The sequence below is a fragment of the Spermophilus citellus genome (assembly GCF_964194105.1).
Source record: "Spermophilus citellus genome assembly, chromosome: 12".
Lineage (NCBI taxonomy): Eukaryota > Metazoa > Chordata > Mammalia > Rodentia > Sciuridae > Spermophilus > Spermophilus citellus.
This window is the reverse complement of record NC_138198.1, coordinates 78213640-78240669: the sequence shown is the minus strand read 5'-3', so window position 1 is coordinate 78240669 and position 27030 is coordinate 78213640. Positions and strand designations below refer to the sequence as shown.

Here is a 27030-nt window from a genome sequence, read left to right as displayed (position 1 = left end):
AGTCCTATGCCACTAGCTGAAAAAGTAGGAAAAAGGTCCCAAGCTTGGCTTACAGATGAATCAGCCAGTTCTATGTGGATTCCAAGGAGAAAACTCTCAACAGGTACTTTGCAGTCACATTAAGAGGTGACCCTGGAAGCCTTCCAGGAAAGATTTTCTTAATGGGTTTTCTTCTTGTAGAAGTGGCCTGAGATGAGAAGACATGCAGATTCTCAAATAGTGGCCAATGGCTTGGCCATGGCCCCAGGGCCTAGAAGGCATAGAGCTGATGAAAAAACAGGAGTCAGTTATATGTGGTAGAGCCAAATGTACAAACCGAGTGGGCACAAAGTGAAGACTGCTGTGTCACATGTCAATACCCACCAGAAAACAGCTACAATAGAAGATATACTGACAAAATCACTCAGTCAGTTGAAGTTAAGCAAAACTGATGTAATTGGGCACCTGCATAGCCATGCTTCAGAAATGGAAGTCATATGTATGCCCAATAGCAAGGATTGGTATGTACAAGATTGATCTAGTGACCTACTTCTGAATGCTCATCTTGTCTGCAACAGAGAATGATACTGCGCCTCTGATAAGTATTATTCCTTAAATAGACCAAATGACCATTTGATGACAAGTTGACTCCATGAGTCCTTCCATCCTAGTAAGACTAGCATTTTATCCTCACAAGGATAGATCACTACTATGGGAGATGAAAACACAATATATTAAAACATGGAATACTACTAAAGTAAAACCCTGAGGAAAATTCATAGTTTTAAATACATTTTTAAGAAATAATTAAGGCTGGAGTTTTGGCTCAGTGGTAGAGTTCTCACCTAGCACATATGAGGCACTGGGTTCCATCCTCAGCACCACATAAAAATAAATAAATAAAGTAAAGTTATTGTGTTGATCTACAACTAAAAAAATTTAAATAAATAATTAAGAATCTAACTCAAACTTTAGGGAAAAAATGAAACTAATTGAAGCAAAGCAGAAGATAATTATTGAATAACAAGCAAAAACTAGTCAGTATGAAAACAGACATTAAGTTTAAAAAAAATTAATAAAGATGTCCTTTTCTCCCCATGGAATCTTAATTCCTACCATTATCTGGGGTTTAAGGAATGCCTGATCTGGAAGCAATGAATTCCACATATATAACATTGGTCAGTGAAAGAAATGTAGGAGTGAATCCATGACAATTAGATTATTGACTATCATATACCGACCTAGAATGGCTGGAACAGACTTCTAGTGATATGCATGTTTGGAGAACTAACTGAAGGCATCCCGCAATATACAACCCAGGGCCGCCGTTGTGGCTCAGTGGAAGAGTACTTGCCGAAGCACTGGGTTGAATCATGGTACCACATAAAAAATAAATAAATAAACAAGATAAAGATATTGTATACATCTACGACTAAATATATATAAATATATATGTATATATATATATATATATTTTTTTTTAATACAATCCAGTTTGGGGGCTGGGGCTGTAGCTCAGTGGTGGAGCACTTGCCACACACATGAGCCACTGGGTTCAAACCTCAGCACCACATAAAAAGAAAGAAAGATAGATATTGTATACGTCTACAACTAAAAAAATATATATTAAAAAAATACAACCCAGTTTTAAAATCGCAGACCTCTATATGGGCTTTGTTCCCAGTAAGAAAAATACATGGGGGTTGAATCAAGTAGTGGAACCAAGATTTGCTCCATATAACATCAGTCTCGGTGATCCAATGGCGATTTTGTGATTCCCAAACTCTGCAGGATTAAAGGTCCTATTCCCAAAGTAGACATATTCTTGCCCAAGGTACCATGAATCTGCCTATTACAGTTACCATTTACAGCTGCCACCACCATACTTTGGACTTCATGTGCTTGGAGAGCAGCAGAAAAGTAAAGGAGCCACCATCATGTCAGAGACAAATTACCCTAATCACCAAGGAACTAGACCAGCTTTTGGACAATGGGTGCAGAACCAGGTGATCCAATGAGCACTTCTAGTATGCTCTGTGTTTGTGGTTTGTATATATTAAAGTTACTGATTTCTACATATTTATCTAATTTGTCACAAACTTACAAATCTTATTATTCAATAGTTACATTGTGGTTGAATCTTTTGGTTTTCCTAATTATAATTCCTGCAAATAGTAACAGGTTTACTTACATCTTTTACTTATATTTCCAATTTCCTTTTGTCTAATTTTCTTGGCCAGTTGATCAAATATAAGAATGTTAAATACATAAGAGAGGCTATTCTTGATTTTTTCCTAATTTTAGTGATGATATTTTGAGTGTTGTCCCATTAATCACAATCACAACTTTTGTGCTAAATGATAGATATATTGATAAGGAAGCACCCATTTTTTTCCTCATTTTATTATGGTTGTTGAATTTTATCAAATGACTTTTAAGCATCAATGACATTGCTATATAAGTTTTCTCTCTGAAGAGTTTGTATGATTATATTCCTAACACATTAACTATTCTTGCATCACTAGAATAAATCCTGAGATAATGGTGTTGCTTTCCCTTTTTAAACCAAACGGTCTCACTGTCTTGCCCAGGCTAGAGTATACTGGTTATCTACAGGTGCTGTCCCTCTACTGATACTTAGTGTGGACAACTGATCAGCCCACTACAAACTTGAACTTCTGGGCCTGAGTGATCCTGCGCCTCAGCCTCCTAAGTAGATGTGCCATTGTGCCTGGCTGTATTTATTTCTTTTAATATGCTCCTGGACTCTCTTAATATCTTATTTGAACTTTATTTTTTGCATTGATAGTCATAAGTAAGTGTGGTGGTATGGTAGTTTTTAACTTGTGTCAGGTTTTAGTACCAATATTATATTCACATCAAAGAAAAAGACATTTTTCTTTTTACAAATAACATAAAATATTCTGGAATAACATAAAAATATTAAAATAATGTGATTTATTTTGGTGCTGGGGATCGAACCCAGGGCGTTGTGCATGCAAGGTAAGCACTCTACCAACTGAGCTATATGCCTAGCCCTAAAATAATATGATTTTTAAATTTGGAATAATTTCAGGGCTGGGGATGTGGCTCAAGCGGTAGCGCGCTCACCTGGCATGCGTGCGGCCTGGGTTCGATCCTCAGCACCACATACCAACAGGGATGTTGTGTCCGCCGAGAACTAAAAAATAAATATTAAAAAAAAAAAAAAAAAAAAAAATTTGGAATAATTTCATATCTGAGTGGACTGCTTTTTATGTATGTAGTTCTTTGACAATTTTACTTAGGTTTTGCTTTGTTTTGTTTTGTTTCTGGTACTGGGGATTGAACCCAGGAGTGCTCTGCCACTGAGCTACATTCCCCAGCCCTTTTTATTTTTCTATTTTGAGACAGGGTCTTGCTAAATTGCTGAGGCAGACCTCAAACTTGTCACCCTCCTGCCTCAGGCTTCCAAGTTGCTGGGATAACAGGCATGCACCATTATACCCAGCTTTACCTTGTTCTTCTAGAACTCAGTTAAAGATTTTGTTTTAAATATCTTCTGTAAATTTGTAGATAACTATGTTATCTTATACATTCTTTATTTAATCCAGTTTCTGAAACTGATTTGCACAGAACTCAACAAAGTAATTTATTGTGATTTTTTTCCACATGGTTCTAGGAAACAATAAAACAAATATATTAATTATTAATTTTATGCAAATTATTAAAATTTAAAATTAGATTTTTTGCTTATTTGAACTCTCTTTTTTTTTTCCTAGAATCAAATAGCTAATGATTTCTCTATTAGTGTTTTTAACTTAATACTAGTTTTTTTTTAATTATAGATGGACACAATACCTTTATTTATTTATTTTTTTATCTAGTGCTGAACCCAGGACCTCACACATTAGAGGCAAGTGCTCTACCATTGATCCACAACCCCAGCCCCTTGTTTCTGTTTTTTAACTGGATAAATTTTTTCTCTACTAATTGACTTCTGCTTTGCTTCAATTTATTGGGTTGGTCTTTCCTTTCTAATTTTTGAGTTAGATTCTTAATTTTATTTTTTTCTTTTTCTTTTTTTTTTTTTTTTAATGGTTTTAGGGCTTAGACTCAGGGCCTTACACATGCCAAGCATGCTGCCCTCTACCACTGGCTATATATAGTATAGTCTCACCTCCTTTTTTTTTTTTTTTTTTTTTTTTTTTTTTAGGATTTTCTCTGTGGGATGTCACTTGGGATGACTTGCTTACCCACTTAATAGACAAAAGAGATCTCCCAAGGGAACAAGTTGAAATCAATAAAAATGACTGTGTACAACTTAGCAAGGCATCCAGGAAGTCAGGCAGCCCTCCAAGGAATGTGCAAAACGATAACATGGCCAAGCAGGTGGCACACATCTGTAATCCCAGCGGCTCAGGAAACTGAGGAAGGAGGATCGCAGGTTCAAAGCCAGCCTCAGCAATGGCGATACACTAAGCAACTCCGTGAGACGTGTCTCTAAATAAAATATTAAATAGAGCTAGGGATGTGGCTCAGTGGTCGAGTGCCATTGAGTTCAATCCTCAGTACCAAAAAAGAAAAAAAAAAAAAAAGTAACATGACTAGAGCGAAAGGATCTTTCAACTATAGTCCTGTCAACTACTTGGGATTCGGTCAATGAAATTGCCATGCAAGCGGAATGTGGTTAAATTTGGGATGGTAAAATGGCTCTTGCCGCTTGGTGGTGCAACCTGTCATCCCAGTAGTTTGGGAGGCTGAGACAGGAGGATCACTTCAAAGCCAGTCTCAGCAAAAAGCGAGGTGCTGAGCAACTCAGTGAGACCCTATCTCTAAATAAAATACAAAATAGGGATGGGGGTGTGGCTCAGTGGTCAAGTACCCCTGAGTTCAATCTCAGTAGCCCCCCCCACCCACAAAAAAAAGGCTCTTATCAAACAACTGAGTTTGCAGAGGACGAGTGGCACCACTGTTCTGTGAGAGGGGTATGATAGTGGAGTTGTTTATTCTTTACAAACCTAACAACCTCTGACTAGAGAGAAAGATATCAGCTCTAAAGCAGGAGACTCCACCCACCAGATTTGGGCAGGATTAAGGGACAAATGGGGAAGGCCCCTTACTGGAGTGCCTCTGAGGGGGAGGTGACAGCTCCTTGTTGGTAGAGGGTGAGATAATAAGTAGCTCTCCACTGACAGCTCTTCCAACTCCTGAGAAAGGAGGGAGATGTCCATGCTAAGCCAGTCTGTTCACTAGTAGAAACTTTTGGGGTACTCTGTCTAAAAGAGGATACAAACCAGAGCAGTGTCCTAGCAGAAGGGTGTCACTGTAGGAAAAACCACTCCTTCCTTATCTTTCAGCTTCAAACATAGAATGAGTAACTGTCTCTATGCATTAAAGAATAAGTGATTTGTTTGGACACTTGAGAGAAGCTTCGTTTTGCTCACACACACACAAAAAAAAAGAAAGAAAAAGAAAAAGAAAGAAAGAAAGAAAAAAGAATCCACTGAATTGGAAGATAAATAAACTAACTGTAAATTGGAATCCCTAGGTATCAGTCAACTTCAATAGGGAAAATGAGAGAAAGTCTTTTTTGAGTTGGTTTTTCCAGGCAAGGTCCAAGTCATATAAATCCTGGAAAAGGAATTCTAATTTCCACACCTACAATCTTAATGCCTCCACTTCTGAAAGTGGGGTATGAAGAAGTGGAATAGGGGCTGGGGATGTGGCTCAAGTGGTAGCGCGCTCACCTGACATGCGTGAGGCACTGGGTTCGATCCTCAGCACCATATAAGAATAAAGTAAAGATATTGTGTCCACCTTAAAAAAAAAAAGAAGTGAAATAGCTATTTACTTGAAATAGTCCATTTTTAGGAGAAGAAGAAAAGTTGTGGAATGAAATCATGCTGGAAATGGAATTGGCTGTGGAGAAGGGGAAAGGCTGGTTGGTTGTCTCTGACATTTCAGCATGGAGCCCCCAGATGGAAGGTAGTGAGCAAGGGGTGGATCTTGAGAGCAACAAATCCAAATATTTTCCATCTGTGGATAAAGAGATGGTGAGCAATTGAGCAAAGAAAGGGAACTTGGGGAGTTCCTCAAGCACATGGGAAAATGTGGCTTTGAAGAGGAGAGGTTGGAGACTCTAATTCTATGGGCCAGACACTCTGAGAATTAGAGAAGCCAGCCAGAGCTAACAAAAGCCAGTTAAAGCCCAGTAGCTATCGTACTCACAGAGACTAGTTGTTTATTGAACTTACTGTTGCAACAAGAAACTGGTCATGGGATATCTCAGTCAGATAGAGTGGGGAGGAGCTTGTTATAGTGTTGGAGTTTGTGTGGGTTGCTTGTAAGAGGAGACTTCGAGTTTTTGCAAGTGAGTATACCCTTTATTAAATTTGTTTAGAAACATTGTTCTGTTAGCCTTCTCCCTGTCCTATTGAAAACATCATTTATTAGTCTGACTCTTAGCAGAGTCTGGCAAGCTCTACTTAGAGTTAAGAGTGCTGGTTGGAGAAAATAATTTGACTGAATAGAAAGCCATGGGAAAAAAATCTCTGTAGGGGGCTGGGGTTGTGGCTCAGTGGTAGAGCGCTCAACTAGCACATGTGAGGCACTGGGTTCGATCCTCAGCACCATATAAAAATAAATGAATAAGGGCTGGGGTTGGGGCTCAGCGGTAGAGCACACATCTCACATGTGTGAGGCCCTGGGTTTGATCCTCAGCACCACATAAATAAAATAAAGGTATCGTGTTCACCTACAACTAAAACATTTGTTTTAAATAAATGAATAAAATAAAGGTATTGTGTCCACCTGCAACTAAAAAATAAAAATTTGGACGCTGAGATTGTGGCTCAGTGGTAGAATACCTGCCTGGCATGTATGAGGCACTGGGTTCAATTCTCAGCACCACATATGAATAAATAAAATACACGTCCATTGACAACTAAAAAATATTTTTAAAAAATTTTTTTAAATCTCTGTAGGGTTGTAATTCTACAAGAGTAATCCATGAACAATTCTATATAGGCAGAAGATAATGAGAACTATGACTTGTGTGCAAATAGATGGCCACTGAACAACATAAAAATACCTAAGGTGAACTTTCCTTCAGATACTCATTAGCTCTTTCCTGCACTCTCATGGAAGTGCTCTCCTGTGAGAAGATTTAGAGACAAGGAAGAAGACTAGGAACATGGGGACAGAGTGCCACGATTACACTCTGTGTTAGAAATTGCATGCTTCCCCTTTCTGTTGTGGTTGGCTTTGAGCTAGAACACCTTGAGGAATTTGGCTTTGAGTTGCAAGCAATTTTTCTCTCCGGTTTGCAAAGTTGGAAGCAATATACTACTTAGTATTGACTTCCCTTTGTTCCGTAAAAGCAGCAAGGTTGAACAAATTTAGTATTACAAAAGCATTCTTTAAACTGGAAAGGGTTCAGATTTTATGGATTTAAGAAACTAAAATGTTCAGGGTGACCCTGTAAACTGTGTGTGTGTGTGTGTGTGTGTGTGTGTGTGTGGTGTGAACTTGTGATCACTTTAACTTCTTTATTCTTTTTTTGACCAGCCTTTTTTTAGGTTTAGATCACAGGAACAGGAGGAGGGACACACCCAACAGCTGTAGAAGCAAGAAACATCTACTATAAAACTGAAGCACAAAAACATGAAAACTGAGAGTATTTGTGTATTTTTTGTTCCAACTTGCTTGAAAAAGTCTACATTTCATATACTTCTAATTAAGAACAGGGAAGCTTCGTTCTCTTGGAGAAGAGTATCCAACATGATGTAGGCAGTATTTTCTCGGCAAACCTATCGTTTCCTTTGGAGATGTACTTCTCTTCTAGATCACCTTTTAGAAGTATTGAGCTGTCTCATGAGACAGCAGAGGGGCAATTATAGGAGTCATAGTTGCTCGAAGCTGATAGAGAACTGGGTAGAAAAACAGGCCTGGGCTTGGCAAAGTCCATCTTGCGTTAACTATTGATGGAGGCCTTTGGAACTATAAAGTGCAGACTTTGAGGAATGGGAAAAATAAACACTGTCCTTGTTTTTTATAATGTATGTGGTTATGTATAACTAAATGAGCTACATGCTGTATTGTCTGTGCATCTCTCCTGGGGATGCTACACTCTAACTTTGCCTTATAAGAAGAAGATGAATAAGAGTATCCAGTTTTCCAGGAAGAGATCAGCTCTCTTATAGGAAAGTGAAACCTAAATGAGAAATAGAAACTCAGTCCATAGGAGGAACATCTATTTCCTCCTGGACTTCATCTTGGGACTATATTTGAAATAATGTAGACATGCTTAAGGATACTACTGATTATTGAGGGAAGATGCTCTCTGTCCCTTTGATGGTAAGGGCTATAAACTGAAAATAAGTCAGATGTATTTTGTAAATCAGACTATCCATCTATTCTTCTTTAAAAAAAAAAAAAGACTTTGTTTTTAAGCTGGGCACACCTGTAATCCCAACTACAACTACTTGGGAGGCTGAAGTCAGAGGATCACAAATTCAAGGCCAGACTCAGTAATTTAGCGACACCCTGTCTCAAAATGAAAAAAAGGGAGAAGGGGATTTTACTACTGAGCTGGTGATATAGTTCAGTGGTAAATTCCCAGTTACCTCCCATCAAAAAAAAAAAAAAGACTTGTTTTTGAAGATCAGTTTTTAGTTCACAGTAAAATTGAAAGGAAGGACTGGGTGTGGTGGCACACACCTATAATCCCAGCAACTGGGGAGGCTGAGACAGGGAGGATAGAAAATTTGAGGCTAACCTCAGCAACTTAGCAACACCCTGTTTCAAAACAAAAAATAAAAAGGGCTGGGGATATCATTCTGTATTAAAGTGCCCCTGGGTTCAATCCCTAGTACCCCCGCAAAAAAAAAAGTTGAGAGAAAGTTACATATTTCTAATATTTATCCTGTCCACACCCATACACAGCCTCCTGCATTGTCACCATCCCCCACCAGATGGTACATTTGTTATAAGTAAGGAACCTTTCTTTCCTGGTCCATAATAATCACCCCAAATCCATAGTTTACACTGGGATTCATCCTGGGTGTTGTACATTCTGTGGGTTTGAGTAAATATATAATGGCATGTACCCACTGCTCTAGACCCTACAGAGTATTTCATGTCCTAAAAGCCCTCTGTGTTTTGCCTATTCATCTTTATCTTTACCCTCTGAAACCAATGATATTTTCCTGACCCCCCAGTTTTGCCTTTTACCAAATGACACATAATTAGAATCATACAGAATGTTGCTTTTTCAGTTAGCTTCTTAATATTCTTTTTACTTTGCAGTACCAGGAATTGAGCCAAGGGGTTCTCTACCACTGAGCTATATCCCCGTTCTTTTTTTTTTTTTTTTTTTTTTTTTTGATACCAGGGATTGAACTCAGGGGCACTCAACCACTGAGCCACAGACCCAGCCCTATTTTATATTTTATTTAGAGACAGAGTCTCACTGAGTTCCCTAGTCCTTTAATGTCTTATTTTTCAGACAGGGTCTTGGGCTGGGGTTATGGCTCAGTGGTAGAGTGCTCACCCAGCACGTGCGTGAGATGCTAGTTAGATCCTCAGCACCACATAAAAATAAATAAATAAAATAAAGGTATTGTGTCCAACTACAATTAAAATTAAAAAAAAAAAAAAAAAAGACAGGGTCTTGCTAAACTGCCCAGTCTGGCCTCAAATTTGTAGTTCTCCCACCTCAGCCTCCTGAGTCACTAGGATTACAGGCATTTGCTACCACGCCTTGTTCTTTATTTTCTTTTCTGTAGTCATCATCCTGATTGTCTCCCTTGGTCCAGGTTTTGCAAAACATGGTGTTCTGACTATCACATAAAAGTTGTTAAAAATATTAATTCCCTTTCCCATACCTAGCTGACTCAAAATATATAGGCATGAAACCTAGAATACATAAACATGAATTATACGTTGTTCTTATTCCTTCTACAGTCTGAATATCCCAGTAAGATCTCAATTGTGCTGCCAGAAATTAAGAAGATCTGTGTTCATAAAAGGGGAGAAAAATTTTAAAAAATATCTGATGGTGACAGCAACAAAAAAAGATCCCAGAAAAACTGGGTTTTCAAAGTCTAACTGTTCTTCAGAGCCGATGCCTAAATTCTCTTTCTGTTGCTGTTGTGGAAACTTTAATTTACAAGTATTGTTAGAGCTAGTGATTTCCTACAGACTGACTCTTTCTGGAGAAGCCTGGAAATACCTTACCTATTATTTGCCATGGGATAAAGCTTGAGGTTTCCAAGTTGTTTTGCTGTGAAATCTTTAGGAAGGTGATCTTCAAGCTACACAATACCTTTCTGTAACCATTTCAGTAGGACCCACCTCCTTTTTGTTTTCAGTTCTACCTTTTCTAAGTGCAGATGATCCCCAATTTAACATAATTCCACTTTTAATTGTTTTCTCTTGGTTCTTTTTAATGTATTCAATGAAATTTAATTTAAACAAATCTCCTATATATCCATGACTTTAATTTGTAATAAAAATTAGTTTTGAGACTACTGTACATATTTTTTTCAAGAATAATTTAAAGACAATCAAAGACCCTATTAATGCTTATCTTTGTGCACATATATTAGGATAAAATCTGTTCATATATGCTATAAATGGTAAATTGGCTACCCAAACTATATTACCTCATGTCAGCTTTGTTCAAAAGAGGCTGATTCCATGCCTGATAAAACAGATATGTGAGATAAGTAGAAAAATCTCTAATATAAAACTCTTACAGACTGAGATAGAGAAGAGGTAGTCAAGAACAATAAGAAAACGATGCTTCTAAATTTGACTTATAACTTTTCAGCTTTACAACGATGTGAAAGAAACTTGCATCTAGTAGAAAGTGTACTTCAAAAATGATTTTTTTTTTAAATTTAGGGTCTCACTATATTATCAAGACTGGCCTTGAGTTCACAATCCTCCTGTCTCAGGCTCCCAAAGTAGTTGGGACTACCGGTATGCACCACTGCACTAGATCATTCTTCAGATTTTGAGTGTGGATCTTTCCTAGGGCTAGAGAGATATACCAACTGGTCCTCTCAAGGCTGGGCAGTGAATCACAGCAGCTAGTCAGCCTAGCAATCATGAGAAGCAACAGAGACTACAGAGTACTGCCTTGCAAGCTATGATGTTCAGTAGGTTTGGTGTATTAAATGCACTGTCTACTTATAATTATTTTCATTTTATGATAAATTTATTGGAACATAACCCCATTGTAAGTCAGAGTGTACTACAAGGATTCTTCACCAACATTTCATTTGGAGTTTGAATCAAAGATTGGAAATGACTGACCAGACTGCTATGTGGCTTCCAGAGTCTGTGATACACCCGAGTGTGACACTGTCAGCACTAATAACAGTTGAGACTTGCTGCTTGCCTTACATATTTGCCACATGCACCCAACTCTATGCCTCCACATCCTCTGCCCCATCCTTCCCTCCCCCTTCACGTGCTTTTTTCATTACTAATCTCCTGTAAAAGCAAAACCAACACTTTGTTCTGCTTCCACTATGATTAAGCACATCACATTCCGTAGCAAGCGACTAAATAAAACTACTTTGCACTCTTAGGAAAATCTGAAAATAAAAGGGTCATTCTGCTTGGTTCCCCTCTCCAATATAAGAAACCCTAGAAAAGTTCAAGTGTATGTGGGCTCTCTAGAGTGATATCCCTGACTTTTGAAAACATGCTAATATCTGATTATTTGAATGATCTTTGTAAATATGATATCTGTGTGGGAAAGTTGCTTTTCCGTCTCGCCATCAACAAACTGATGTATACTTGCCAATATTGATGATTTTGCCTTCCTTTCCCTCTAAATACTTGCATTTTGAATGTGTTGGGCTTCTGGCTTCTTTAGAAAGAAGTCTGACCCATTGTTCTGATGGCAGATATAATTTCTCCTTTTTTTCTTTCTTTTTTTTTCATTTTGAGAGTGGCATTAGTCCCATTTTATTTATTTGTGTTTAAATTGATAAAAGTGTGTATGTTTCAAAATATGTATATGCTCTGGAGTGGCAAAATTGAGCTAGTTAACATATACTTACCATTTTATGCTAACACTTAAAATCTACACTCTTAGCATTTTTCAAGACTGTCATAGATTGCTAATTAGAGTCACCATGTTTTGTCCACTAGATCTCTTGAGCTTATTCCTCCTGTCTAAAATGTTGTATCCTTTGAACAACATCTCTCAAATCCTTCCCCCAACCACCCTAGGCCCTGGTAACCACCACTGTATTCTCTCTGAATTTAACTTTTTTAGATATTACATATGAGATTCTGTAGCATTTTTTTATTCCATTTTGTTTACATATCACTTTTTCTTTACCCATTCATCCATGGACACTTTGGCTGACTTCATTTTGTGGATTTTGTGAAGGGCACTGCAATGAGTCTGAGTGTACAGGTGTTTCTTTGACGTACTATTTCATTTCTTTTGGGTGCATACCCAGCAATATGATTTTGCTAGATTATTTTTTAAAATATACTTTAGGGGGCTGGGGATGTGGCTCAAGTGGTAGCATGCTTGCTTAGCATGTGTGAGGCACTGGGTTTGATTCTCAGCACCACATAAAAATAAAATAAAGATATTGTGTCCACCTAAAACTAAAAACTAAATATTATATATATTTAAATATATATATATATATATATATATATATATATATATATATATTAGTTGTAGATGAACACAATATCTTTATTATTCATTTTTTGACAATCATTTATTTATTGGACAGGGGAAGGTCATTTAAAGAGAGAAAACATATTCCAAATGTGTTTAGCTTGGTGTTACAGGCATCGATGCTCACAACAAACAACACTACTCAATACATCATGGAAAGAAGCCACATACAACCAGGAAGATGCTGTCATGCCACTCAAAAATAAGCCACAATGCTTGGGAACAATTATTAGGGAGTTACAGAGCATAATAGTCTCTAATTCACCAATCTCCATTTCCGCCATTGGGCCATTAGCCCATAGTATTGGCTGATTCCCTGGTTATTGAGTCTTCCTGTATTCTAGAGAACTTTGGTGCGCACTTCTCACATTTCTGAATTGTCATTGAAATCATAGTCAACTGAAGGACTAATTAAGTCTCATCACTGTAGTTTTGAACTACTTTAGGCAATAATTAACTATCTCATAGTAATGTAAATAAAATTCCATTTAATACATTTAGCACTGTTATAATGCACTCAAATCACATTTAGTCCTATGGTACATACTTTTTAAAAGACAGCAGAAATTCACTGGAATAAATTTTAAAAGAGATTTGGGGCGCTCACCTGGCCCGAGGTATATGAGGTGCTGACAAAGACAGTCACCTGAAAAGTGCTGTGTCAATTATTTGCCAAATTATTTGGCATCATTTTTAGCAGGACTTTTCTGACTGGGCCAGCAAAGATAGATTTCAATGTCCATTCTACAAACTAGCCAAAATATTATAAGCAATAGTATACAATGAATGATTGGCTATTCAGCATAAGATTAAACTGAGCATAAGATTAACTGAGAAACCTGTGAGGTATCTAGCCCTCCCTCCTTAAATTCATTGATTTACCAGTCACTTTCTTTTTCTACAATAAGAGTTTTCAAGATGAGAACAACTTTTTCATGCCAGAGAAAACCATTTTGGGGAAGCCAATCACAAAAGACTAGATATTGTATGAATTCATTTCTATTAAATGATTAAAATAGGTATATAGAAAGTGGACTGGTGGCTGCCCAGGGCTGGGGAGCACTGGGAAAAAATAGGAGATGACTGCCAAAGGGTACAGGGTGACTTTTAGTGTGATTAAATGCCCTAAATTTGTCTGATCATGGGCGCACAACTTTGTGAATATAAAAATCATGAAGTTACACCCTTTAAATGGGTGAATTACAAAGTATGTGAATCAAATGCCAACTACATTGTTACAAAAATTTTAAGAAAAGAAGACAGTCCCCAAAGAGAAGAAAACAAGAGGCTCTCCCAAAGCAGGCCATACCTGAGGAAATGGTAGACAAGCATGGTATAAAGAGTTGTTTCCCACGTGCTATTTTGACTTCATCACTTTAATCCCTTACTTCATATTTTTAACACATTTCTAAATTATTTGAGGTTATCAGCAGATTTCTAACTTTGTCTCATTAGAGACCAAAGTCAGGGTTCCACTGACTGAGCTGGTAAAACAAAATAAAATGACAATAAAAATCCCATGACAAAATAATCTCATCCTTTGGGGCTGTGCACAACCTGGCAGAATGTAAGAGCTGAGGTTTATTTCCAATGGAAAAAATGCCATCAGGTATAAGGGCATCTTATGACTCTTGCCTAAAGCATATTTCCTTTTATTTTTTTAAAGAGAGAGGGGAGAGAGAGAGAGAGAGAGAGAGAGAGAGAGAGAGAGAGAGAGAGAATTTTCAATATTTATTTTCTAGTTCTCGGCAGACACAACATCCTTGTTGGTATGTGGTGCTGAGGATCGAACCCGGGCCGCACGCATGCCAGGCGAGCGCGCTACCGCTTGAGCCACTTCCCCAGCCCCAGCATATTTCCTTTTAGAACCTGCATACATTTATTCCCTTTACACCTATACAATTCAACAAAAAGTAATGTTTTTATAACTGTACAATTCAACAAAAGCAATGCTCTCTACCAAAAAATGCTGAGCTTCCTGCTCAAAGATCTAGCCAAATTTCCCTAAGGGTAAAATTACTATTTCTGAAAAAATCCAACTCTTTATCCATCTTCACCTTCAGCACTATACAGTGAAGACTGAAAACTAAACTGACTATAATTTCTTAAATGACTTTAATTTTCTAAAATATTTAATATATTAGTTCTAAATATTTAGAATATATTTGGCCCAATTTTTTTGAGTCTGCCTTTAGATTAATGAGAAGCTTCTTTTATTTTCACTTATTTAGTAAGAAATAACACAGACTTTGAATAAGTTAAACTGGCTAATGACAGGTAATCAGTTTTCCTCAATGATTATGATTGTTCCATAGAGGGATGATAATGAAATCACAAATGGCCTTTTTGGTCTATCTTCAACTAATACTACAAAGTTAGGAAACATTTTTACAGCTAAATGAGGAACACAAGCAGCATTACAGCAAGTTAAACTTGTTAAGTGCATTTGTTATGACAGAATTTCTGACGCAAAAAATTGCATCACTGTGTGATGACAACAAGATCAGTTGTCTTGTTTCATCACCTCAGAGAAGTGATGAAACAAGACAACTGATGTTAGAAGGTATATAGGCATGGGGTGAGAGGAGAATCAAGGATAAATTAATATCAGGCAAGTATCTTGGGGAAGAAAGAGCCACTTTTGAGGACACATAAGAAAAACTGAAAAGTCACTATTTTGGTCTCAATAGGGAAGTCCATTTGATAAGAACTGAAGACCTTTTTACTGTAATTCATGCTGCAAAATGCAGTAGTCACGCAGTATTTCCAAAAGGATTCCTAAAAACGAGTGCAAAAGAAATCTAAGAAAATAAATAAGCATAAAAACCAACCTTTTTCAAGGAAATGTGTTCAAAACAGTAACTTTTACAAAAGATGCAAATTTGTTTTAAATGAAAATATAAGTGAAAGGTTAAAGACTCATTTTGCAGATAACTTACACTCCATCTACGATTTTTTAACAGTGTACAAACAAGAGGTATAGATTTGTTTAATTATGTCTGAAAGATCAATATAAATACTGATTAGGGGGGAGTGTTTTATACCCCAAACTCCAAGATTCAGCTCTGTGTCCTGTCCTGCTATTATAATTTGTAAAAACCTTAGCGGAGCAGTGATTCGAGTTTTCGTAACTTCAATGATGTGTTAGAGGACAATGCCTCCTGGTTTGAGGAATTTGTTGTATCTGAAGGCCGGAACAGTACTCGACCACGATGATTAAATATATAAAATGATGGGTGATTCCTTAAGGTATCAAATGTCTTATTTTTTAGTTCTGAAGTGGCATCTATGTCTTTAAACTCTCCTGCAATATGAACTATACCATAACAGGTAACTGCAAAGTTATTATTCATTTTTATGTGGTGCTGAGGATCAATCCCAAGGCCTCACACCTGTTGAGGCAAGCACTCTGCCACTGAGCTACAGCCCCAGCCTTTCTAGATCAATTTTTTTTTTTGGTGCAGGAGTTTTTATTTTTTAATCTGTTGCTTTTTGTTATGTTGTGTTGTGTTTCAAGATGGGGTTTTGCTAACTTGCCCAGGCTGGCCTCAAATTCAAGATCCTCCTTCCTCATCCTCCCAAGTATCTCTGACTTCAGATGCATACCACCACACCTGACTATCTCTCGCTTTAAAAATATTTTTTACTATATTACTCAGCATTAAAAGAGAATAAATTATGGCATTTGCAGGTAAATGGATGGAGTTGAAGAATATATCATGCTAAGCGAAGTAAGCCTATCCCGAAAAACCAAAGGCCAAATGTTCTCTCTGATAAGTGGATAGTGATCCATAAGGGAGGCAGTGGGAAGAATGGAGGAACTTTTATTGGGCAAAGGGAAGGGAGGGAAGAGGGGCCTGAGGGCAGGAAAGATAGTGGAATGAGATGGACATCATTACCCTAAGTACATGTATGATTGCACATACGGTGTGACTCTACATTGTGTACAACCAGAGAAAGGAAAAGTTGTGCTGCATTTGTGTACAATGAATCAAAATGCATTCTGCTGTCATATTTACCTAATTAGAATAAATCAATGGATTTTAAAAATATTTTTTATTAAGATATAATTCATATACCATAAATCTTACCCATTTATCCTTGTGTGGTGGCCCATGCCTATAATACTAGCTACTCTTAAGGCTGAGGCAGGAAGATCACAAATTGGAGGCCAGCCTGGGCAGCTTAGTGAGAACCTATCTTAAAATTTAAAATTTAGAAAAAAAAAGTGGGGGCATCTGGGGATGTAGCTCAGTGGTAGAGCACTTCCCTGGTGTGCGTAAAGCCCTAGGTTCAAACTCCAGTACAAAAACTAACAAAACGCTTACACATTTACTGTAAACAATTGAATAGATTTTGGTATATTCACAGAATTCTACAACCAGCACCACAATCTAATTTTAGAAATTTTTATCACCCCTTCCTAAAGTCCATATTCTTCATAGGTCAACCAGAGTCTTTTGCCTGTGTTTCCATAACAGCCCCCAATAGGTCATTAGCTGATCTAAAAATACCTATCGTAGGTCAAACATCTTTAATAGCATTTTATTCCACTGTTGTCCTGGTTAAGTACAAAATCTTTAAGGTGACTCCAGTGCCTTTTGGAATCTGACCCCTTTTAAAATTCAAGGATAGACAGTATTTTAGAATCAGGACCCCCCCTTTTTTTTGCTGGGGAGGGGGCAGGTATCAGGGATTGAACTCAGGAGCACTTGACCATTGAACAACATCCCGAGCCCCATTTTGTATTTTATTTAGAGACTGGGTCTCACTGAGTTGTTTATAGCACCTCGCTTATCGCTGAGACTGACTTTGAACCAGCCATCCTCCACAGGCATGCGCCACCGTGTCTGACTAGAATCAGGACTCTTGATCTGGGAACAAAGATGGACTTTAGGAAATCAATAAACGCCATGAAAGTGCATGCAAAAGTTGATATGTGCATAGACTTGCCCCCTGGAAATTAGATCATCTAAGGTTCAGAACAAATTAAGTTTATATCGTTTTCCTTATTATTATACATTTTTGCATTGTTTAAATTTTTACTATATGCATAGAATAGAAAACACAATAATACTTTGGAGGTGTGAGGTTTCTGAAGGTCATTCTGCCCCAGGGATGGAGTGGAGATCCGGTGGGGAGAGGAAGCACAGGTCAAGAAATTCTTATTTGCAAGAAAAAAGTCTACATTGATCCCAGTTAGTTAAACTAAGGATGTGTTGAGGTGGTAATAGATGAGAAAAGAACTAGGAAGAGCCAAGGAAAGGGGAGAGAGAAGCCTGTGAAGGGAGGTTCAGAATGTCAATCTTGTCAATTCCATAGTGAGATTAGAAATGAGAAGGGGGGTGTCTCTGGTCCTTTTTCCCTGGGCCACTTGCTGGAGATAGAGAGGCACTTTTTCTTGTTTATATTTGAAGCCTCAGTACTTGGTCCATAACTGGGAACAAGAACTAAATTAATTAGGGAATAAAGAATAAATATTTCTAGCTGTTTGCGGCGGCTGCACGAGGGCAGAGTCAGAGCTGCGAGCTGCAGCGGCGCAAGTCATGGCTGGACAAGCATTTAGAAAGTTTCTTCCACTTTTTGACCGAGTTTGGTCGAAAGGAGTGCAGGGGAACCTGTAACCAAAGGAGGCATTATGCTTCCAGAAAAAAATTCAAGGAAAAGTATTGCAAGGTACAGTAGTAGCTGCAGGATCCGGCTCTAAAGGAAAGGGTGGAGAGATTCAGCCAGTCAGTGTGAAAGTTGGAGGCATCAAAGTAGTTCTAGATGACAAGGATTATTTCTTATTCAGAGATAGTGACATTCTTGGAAAGTATGTATACTGAAACAAATCACTGTTGAAATGGCATCCTATGAAGCTGCCCAGTCCACTGAAGATCTGAAATCTTTCATCATGTAAATAATTTCCATGTGTCTTTTATAATAAACTGATGATAATCTAATAACATCCACTGTCTCAAAAATTTAGTTTCTCTGTACTGTGTAAATATTTCCAAATAAAATTTGTAATGAATGGTTAAAAAATCAATAAACCCCATGAAAGTGCATGAAAAAAGTGCATCTAATATGGTCTCACAGCTTTTTTTTTTTTTTTTTTTTTTTTTGTTTCTGGGCCTGTTTTATTCATTTCTCTTACATCTTGTGCTCAGCATTTGTTGAATTCTCCTTAGTTGCATAGCTAAACAGAGGTTAGGGTTAGCACTTGAAAACACAAGTCCTTACTCCTAATTCAGTTTTCTTGTCCCTAACACCACATTGCTTCTTTTCATTTTATTTTTATTTTTAGTTGTAGATGAATACACTACCTTTATTTTATTTATTCATTTTTATGTGGTTCTGAGGATTGAACCCAGTGCCTCATATGTGCAAGGCAAGTGCTCTACCACTGAGCTACAGCCTCAGCCCCACCACATTGCCTCTTTAATGTTATGCAAACAAAAATCTTATAACATGCCCCTCCTTTGCATGCTTCATCTCTGGACTCACAAACTACATTTCTTTTATAATATTTGGTTCCATTTCTTTTTAGCCACACTTCTTATGGGCAAGTTCCATATTATTGTCCAGTGATGAGTTTCAAATATTCAAGCCCATCATCCTTGTATTTGAGCTGACTATAGCTCTTTTATTTAAAATAGCACAAAGAATGTTTATGTTCCAATCCACCACAGTACTTAATCTGTTAATAGATGCTGTCTGAAGAAGAAGTCGTTGTATTTACTAATATATTACTTTGCCTTTAACTTCTAATTAAAAAAACAAGGTTTATTAAAACTGAAATTCTCAGAGAAAATAGTTAATTAATTTTGTCCAAATTTCAAACAATACTAACACTTACTAAAATTTATTTTGAATTTGATTTATGGCTCTTGCCAGACTGATAATTTTTCAAAACAGTGACACATCTTAATGTTTTGTCACTAAGTCTTATAATTTTAAAGGATTTCAAGGGAAGTTGAGCATTTGTTACTATTGTACATAGAAGTCACAATATACATAGAAGTTACAGAAAACTGAATGGGAAAATGGCTCAGTTTGAAATAAGTGCCTCACTCGATGATTATTACAGCATTCACAGTAGGAATATTAGTTATTAGTGGATAATTAGAGTTTTCAGATGCAAGGAAAATACCACCACCTCCAGCTTTCTTGTTTCTTTCCTTCCTTCTTGCTTTCTTTCTTTCTTCACTTTCCTTTCTTTCTTTTGCAGTACTGGGGATTGAACTCAGAGGCACTTTACAACTAAGATAAACCTCCAGCACCACCTTTAAAAATTTTTTTATTTGAGAAAAGTTCATGCTGTGTTTCCCAGTCTGACCTTGAACTTACAATCCTCCTGCTTCAGCCTCCAGAGTAGCTGGGACTCTAGGCATGTACTGACAGAACTCTGACTCTTTCAAAAGCAGAAACATTGTTTTTGGATAGCAAACTGTGAGCTTGTGGATTTATTGGGAGTTTGGTCAATCTGAATTGAAAGCCCCATCGCCATTAGAATTATCTATCATCATGAACTTGTTCTATGAGGACACCACTACCATCTCCCCCTTGCACAGCTGTCCCCTTCACCCTGGGGTAAGGGTGTCTCTGTTGTTTTATAAATAGGAGACTCCCTCCATTGCCCCATGAGTCTTTGATTGAGCTGTGGCCACATGCATGCATCTCAGATGCAAAACCCACTGGAAAAAGAAGAGTCTCATTTTCAACCACACTTTCAGAGGGAGCTAAGTTCTGTTTGCCACTTAGAGTTATGTGATGGAGGATCCCCCAAATGTAGGAAGGGATGGAGATGTTCAGTATAAAAATATGCAAGTATGCACAATACTTCCTCAAGAGCCACAAGTTTGGGAGGTTGGCATAAACGCTTTCTTTTCACATACACCCACAGTCTGTCCATTAATACATCTGTCAGTTTCACCTTAAAAAATATATCCAGCTCCACCACTACCACCCTAGATCAAGTACTCCTATCTCTTGACTGGTTATTGAATCAGCTTCCTAAGCAGTCAGCTACCTTCTGCATTTGGCCCCTTAGAGTCTGGGCCCCTTATTATCTGCTTTCAACACACAAAAAAAGGAGGAGTTCTTCTCCACCCCATCCCTATGGTATGGGGGATTGAACTCAGGGGTGCTCTACCACTAAGCTATATCCCAAGTACTTTTTATTTTTTATTTTGAGACAGGGTCTCATGAAGTTGCCCAGGCTGGTCTTGAACTTTTGATCCTCCTGCTTCAGTATCCCAAGTAGCCAGGATTACAGAAGTCCATCACGGCACCTGACTCAGAGGAGTTCTTTTTGAAAATACTTCTGACATATCACACATCTGCTCTAAGTCCTCCAATCCTTCCCATTTAATTCAGGGTCATCACCATGATCTTCCTTTTCCATTATTCCTCCTCTCCTCAATTGATCTCCATCTGATCTCGACCAATACTACTATTATTTTCATGACACCAAACATGCTCAGAACTCAGGATCTTTGTAGTTTTCACCTCTGCTGGGAGAACAAGTCTCCTAGATCATTACACAACTTGTTCCTTCACAGGCAGACATGGTGGTGCACACCTGCAATCAATCCTGGTGATATGGGAGGCTGAAGCAGGAGAATTGCAAGCTCAAGGCCAGCCTCAGCAACTTAACGAGGCCCTAATCAACTTGGTGAGACTCTGCCTCAAAATAAAAAATAAAAAGAGCTGGGGATGTGGCTCAGTGGTAAAGCATGCCTGGATTCATAAACAAAACAAAAATCTTGTTCCTTCACTTCCTTCAGCTCGCTGCTGAAATTCACCTTATTAGAGAGAACTTCTCTTGACTCAATATCTGTTTATTTATTTATTTATTAGTACTGGGAACTGAACCCTGAGTTACAACCCCAGCCATTTTTAGGTTTTTATTTTGAGACAAGGTCTCACTCAATTGTTTAGGCTGGCTTTGAACTCTGATCCTCCTGTCTCAGTTTCCCAAGTTGCTGGGATTACAGTTATGAGCCACTGTGTCCAGCATCTGACCCTATATAAAACTGTGACCCTCCAGAACTTAGCACTCTCCACCTTTTATTTTTCTCCATAATATATTGATCACTATTTGACATTCTGTGTATTTAACTGTTAAATTGTTTGTCTTACCCTATAGAATGTGAGCACCATGAAGACAGGGATTTGATTTGTATCTTCAATTTCTTCTTAGGTGTTTGCTGAATGAATAGATGGTGACAGGCTTTTTATAACTGTCCCTTTACCATTTAAATAAAGTATAAAGTGTGTATAACACAGTGTCCCTCCTTTACACCAGTGCTAGAGTTTTACTTTTAGAACAGATGTTGTTAGGCTACTCATCATACAATTTTCTTATTGTTTCTGGCTGCCAATAGCCATGTTTCTCAATTTGGGGCATGAGCAGGTAAGTAAGTCACAGGATAGAACATTTCAGAGAGTTCTAGTCCAGAGGGCCAATTTTACTTTTAGGATTTGTGGTGAAGGGAGAAGTTTCCCATTTTGTTATTTCTCTTCAAAAGTTTCACCACATGTATATGTGCATGCAAACAAGATCAGCAGAATCATGCTTTACCATTGAGTTCAGATGGGTGAAAACCCAGGGAAGGTTATGAGACTGGTCTAATAGTGCTATAACTGAAACAGAATTCACAGGCTAATTATGAACACTATGAAAATATCAAGGAGTATGGGATCTGATAATGAGCTTGATGTGGAAGCAAACAGCAGCTTTCCAACCACAGCTAAGTGTTTGCAATGCCAGTAGTAAGTGACACCAGTCAATTTAAAAACCTTATGATGTACTCAATCCTTTATTAAACCATAGGTTTTACTACTGTGGAAATGCAATTGATCACAGTTCCAGGTGTCTCATATTTGAGAACACTGTTAAGCAAAAAGAGAAGGAAATTATCAGTTGTGTTAGTTTTCTGTTGTTTGTGACAAAATGGCCAAGGAACCCAATTTAAAGGAGAAAAAATTTATTTTGGCTCATGTTTTAGAAGTTTCAGCCTATGGTCTCTTGACCTTATTACTTTTGGACCTGTGGTGATGCAGTGAACATGTGTGGTGGAGGAAAACTGCTCACCTCATGGCAGCCAGGAAGCAAAGAGAAAGAGTGTGAGGAAAGGGCTGGGGTCCAAGGATCTACTTTAAGGACTTACCCCCAATAACCTAACTTTCTTCCTCTAGTCACCACCTCCTACAGGTTCCAACACCTTCTAACAGTTGATCAACTGTGAACCAAACATTTAACATATGAGCCTTTGAGGGACATGTAAGATATAAAACATCCAGGCCAGATGGCACACAATTTTAATCCTAGCAACTCAAGAAGCTGAGGCAGGAGGATGCAAAGTTCAAGGCCAGCCTCAGCAACTTAGCAAGGACCTAAGTAACTTAGCAAGATGCTGTCTCAAAATAAAAAATAAAAAGGGCTGGGGGTGTGGCTCAGTGGTAGGACATCTCTGGGTTCAATCCCATTGTGAAAACAAACAAAAAGATCTAACGAAAAGATACAAATCATAACATTATTCAAGAAGCACATAAAAACCAACTACATAACACTTCTAAAGAAGAATAAGTTGAGGTAGTTTGTTTCTTTGCATGTTAAAGCATAATAGAGTTAGACTAGGTAATGTGGTATAAATTTATCAGGAAGGGAAAAATAAAAACAAAACCAAAAACCAGTGGAACAACTAGAAAACCCAGGAACAGAGAAATATGCACTTATGGTAACTTAGTATGTGATGCAATTTACATTAGGATATAGCAGGGAGAAGATGGACTGACTATTCAATAATCATACTAGACATTTAATTATTCATTTAAAAATAAAGTTGGATTCATTCTTAGTATCATACATAAAAATCAACTTCACACAAATTAAGAATTTTAAAATTTTAAAATTGAAAAAATGTTTAATGTAGTCCTGGGGATTGAACCCAGGGTCTCATATATGTTAATTATGTACTCTGCTACTGAGATATATCCCTAGCTTTCAAAATGGAAAAGAATTTGCTGGACACAGAGGATGCACACTTGTAATGCCAGCTACCCAGGAGGCTGAGGCAGGAATATCATAAGTTCAAGGCCAGCCTCAGCAATTTAATGAGACCCTGTCTCAAAATGAAAAATAGAAAGTGCTGGGGATGTAGTTCAGTGGTAGAGCACCCATGGGTTCAATCCCTTGTACCAGAAAAGAAAGAAGGAAAGAAAAGGAGAGAGACAACCAAGGGGCGGGTTAAGAATATTTCAGAATACTTTGCTAGTACGGAAATTCTTTAAAAGGGAACAAAAAGCACAAATCATAATGGAAACAATTTGATAAATTTGACCATATTAATATCAAGAACTACTATGTATTAAAAGTTCTCATAAAGGGAAACTACAAATCACAAACTAATAAAAATGTTATAAAGATGCATAATCAACAAAATATTAGTATCCACAATATAGAAAGAGAACTCATAAAAATCAGTAAGAAAAGTCAAATGATTCCATTGAAAAATAGACACAGGCCATGCACAGGCATTTCATAGAAGAGGAAACACAAGAAGAAAATAAGCATATGAAAAGATGCTCAATCTCATTTGTGATGAGGGACATGCAAATTACAATCATGCTGAAACACTATTCATATCTACTAGACTGACAAAAATATTACAAAGTAAAACACTCAAGCATTGACAAGGAAATGGAAAAGTAACTCTTCCTTAGTGCTAGAAAAATAATTTGTTATTATGTAGTAAATTTATAAATAGGCATCCTCCATAACACTTGATATATAGCTTACATAATACACCCATTGCAAAAGACCATTGGGATACAACACACAAATATTCAATGAAGTCTTATTTTTAAAAAAGCAAAAATAGGTTGGGAGTGTAGCTCAGTAGTAAATCACTTGCCTAATGTGTGTGTGGCCATGGGTTCAAGTCCCATTGCTGAAACAAAACAAAACAAACCAGAAACAAAACAGCAAAGACCTGAAAATAATTAAAATGTTCATTAATGGGAGAATGAGAAAATTGTGATATACTCCTATCAAGAAGCATTGTATTGCAGTAAAAAAATTATTAAAAAGAATGAACTAGGGATGGGGTTGTGGCTCAGTGGAAGAATGCTTGCCTCACACATGTGAGGCATTGCATTCGATCCTCAGCACCACATAAAAATAAATAAACAAAATAAAGATATTGCATCCATCTATAACTAAAAAATATTTTTAAAAAATGAACTATAGCTACATGCATCAATGTGATTGAATCTCACAAATATGTTGAGCAAACATAGCAGGTGCAGAAGAATGTATGCATGTATATAAAGTTCAAAAACTTTCAAAAACTATATAATCTATTATAAAAGAAGGAAAACTGAAAACAAATACCTGCAAATTTCAGAATAGAGATGACCTTGGTAGTGGTTAGATGTCATTTTAGGAGGGGCATTGCTGTATTTCTTGAGTGGTGGCTACACATCTTTGTATTTTAATGGATAATTAGACTATGTATACTCTTGTATGAATTAAATATTTCATTAAATAAATATAAAAATGTAAAAATAGACTAAACAAGACAATGTAGTTTTGGTAGAGGTCTGGCAATTGAAGAATTCAATAAGTTCTAGTATCATCTTTTTAAACATTTATTTTTTAGTTATAGGTGGACACAATATCTTTATTTTATTTTTATATAGTGCTGAGGATCAAACCCAGTGCCTCATGCATGCTAGGTGAGTGCTCTACCTTTGAGCCACAACCCCAGTCCTCTAGTATCACTTTTCATATATGAAAAAAAAAAAATCAGGATGGGGATGTAGCTCAGTGGGAGAGAATGTACTTAGTGTGTCTGAGGCTCACCAACTCTCCATCTCAATTCAAGAAAATAGTATACCCTATGCTTTCTTGTCCCGGACTTTGTCATACTATTACTTTGGTGTTCCCAAATAATCATGCCCTTTGTGTTCCTGTCTTTGAGTAGTTCCTAATGCTTTACTCTGAGATGGCCCCATGGCCTGCCATATATATATTTTTAATACTTAGTTTTTAGTTGTAGTTGGACACAATACTTTATTTTTTAATTTATTTTCATGTGGTGCTGAGGATCAAACCCAAGCCCTCGCATGTGCTAGGGAAGCGCTCTACTGCTGAGCCACAACCCCAGTGACCCCATGACCTGCTTTTAACAGTAGAAATGTGAAAGTCATTAGGTGTTTTGTTTTAGGCTACTAGGTTTAGAGATAGTTTGTTATACAGCAATTCAAAACTGAAAGAAGGCTGCCAGTAGAAAAGATGCATTCTGCTGGGAACATTTTTTTTTTTTTTCTCCAAAAGCCTAAGCCTCCAGGCAATTGCAGAGGGCTTGGGAGAGAAAATGAAAAAGAGAAAAGGTTTATAGATATTTATAGGGTGCCTAAAAGAAAGAGGAAAGGAGGGACTGGGACATAACTCAGTGGTAGAGCACATGCTTAGTTTATGTGAAAACCTGGGTTCCAGTCCCAGAATCAGGGGGGGCAGGGAAGGAAAGGAGAAAGATTTTATCTAGATTAAAAAAAAATAGAGAGAGAGAGATTCCCTATAGATAGGAAGGAAGAGATGGTCCTTCCCCCTCAAAGAGTTCTATAGTACATCTTGGCAGATGAGATTTAAAAAAAATCTTGCAGCACAGTGGTGCATGCCTTTAATCCCAGCGGTTATAGAGGCTGAGACAGGAGAATCTCAGTTCAAAGCCAGCCTCAGCGATGTCAAGGTGCTAAGCAACTCGGTGAGACCCTGCCTCTAAATAAAATACAAAATAGGGCTGGGGGGCTGGGGATGTGTCTCAAGCGGTAGCGCCCTCGCCTGGCATGCGTGAGGCCTGGGTTCGATCCTCAGAACCACATACAAAGATGTTGTGTCCGCCAAAAAAACCCAAAAACACTAAAAATTAAAAAAAAAAAAAATAGGGCTGGGGATGTGGCTCAGTGGTGGAGTGCCCCAGAGTTTAATCCCGGGTACCGAAAAAGGAAAAAACAAAACAACAACAACAAAAAACTTGCAAGTGATTTTTGTGTCCCAAATAACAAAATAAATAGGAAGCCTCCAGATCTCAAGAGGACAAGTAGATATGAATGAACCTATCCCATAGCCCCCACCCAGAGCATGAGACTTGTTAAAACTGTAACAGAAGAAATTCCAAAATGTTTTTTACCAGATCAGAAGATTAGAGTCACAGATTATATCACAGAAAGTATTTTAGTTGGAAGTGACTGCAGTCATGTGCCACTAGGATTGTTCTTACCTTTCCAGAAAGAATTCGAAAAAATAAAATAGAATAAAAAAAGATATTTTTAAAATCAATTTTCTTTTTCTTTTTTGAAAT

The 27030-nt window shown here is 37.5% G+C and overlaps 1 pseudogene across 1 annotated transcript; it reads left to right on the top strand.

Moving 5' to 3' along the window:
- Positions 1 to 18222: 18222 nt before the first annotated feature.
- Positions 18223 to 18619, top strand: LOC308631741 (10 kDa heat shock protein, mitochondrial-like; annotated as a pseudogene). Its single transcript has one exon. The product of its transcript is annotated as a 10 kDa heat shock protein, mitochondrial-like (transcript).
- Positions 18620 to 27030: the final 8411 nt, after the last annotated feature.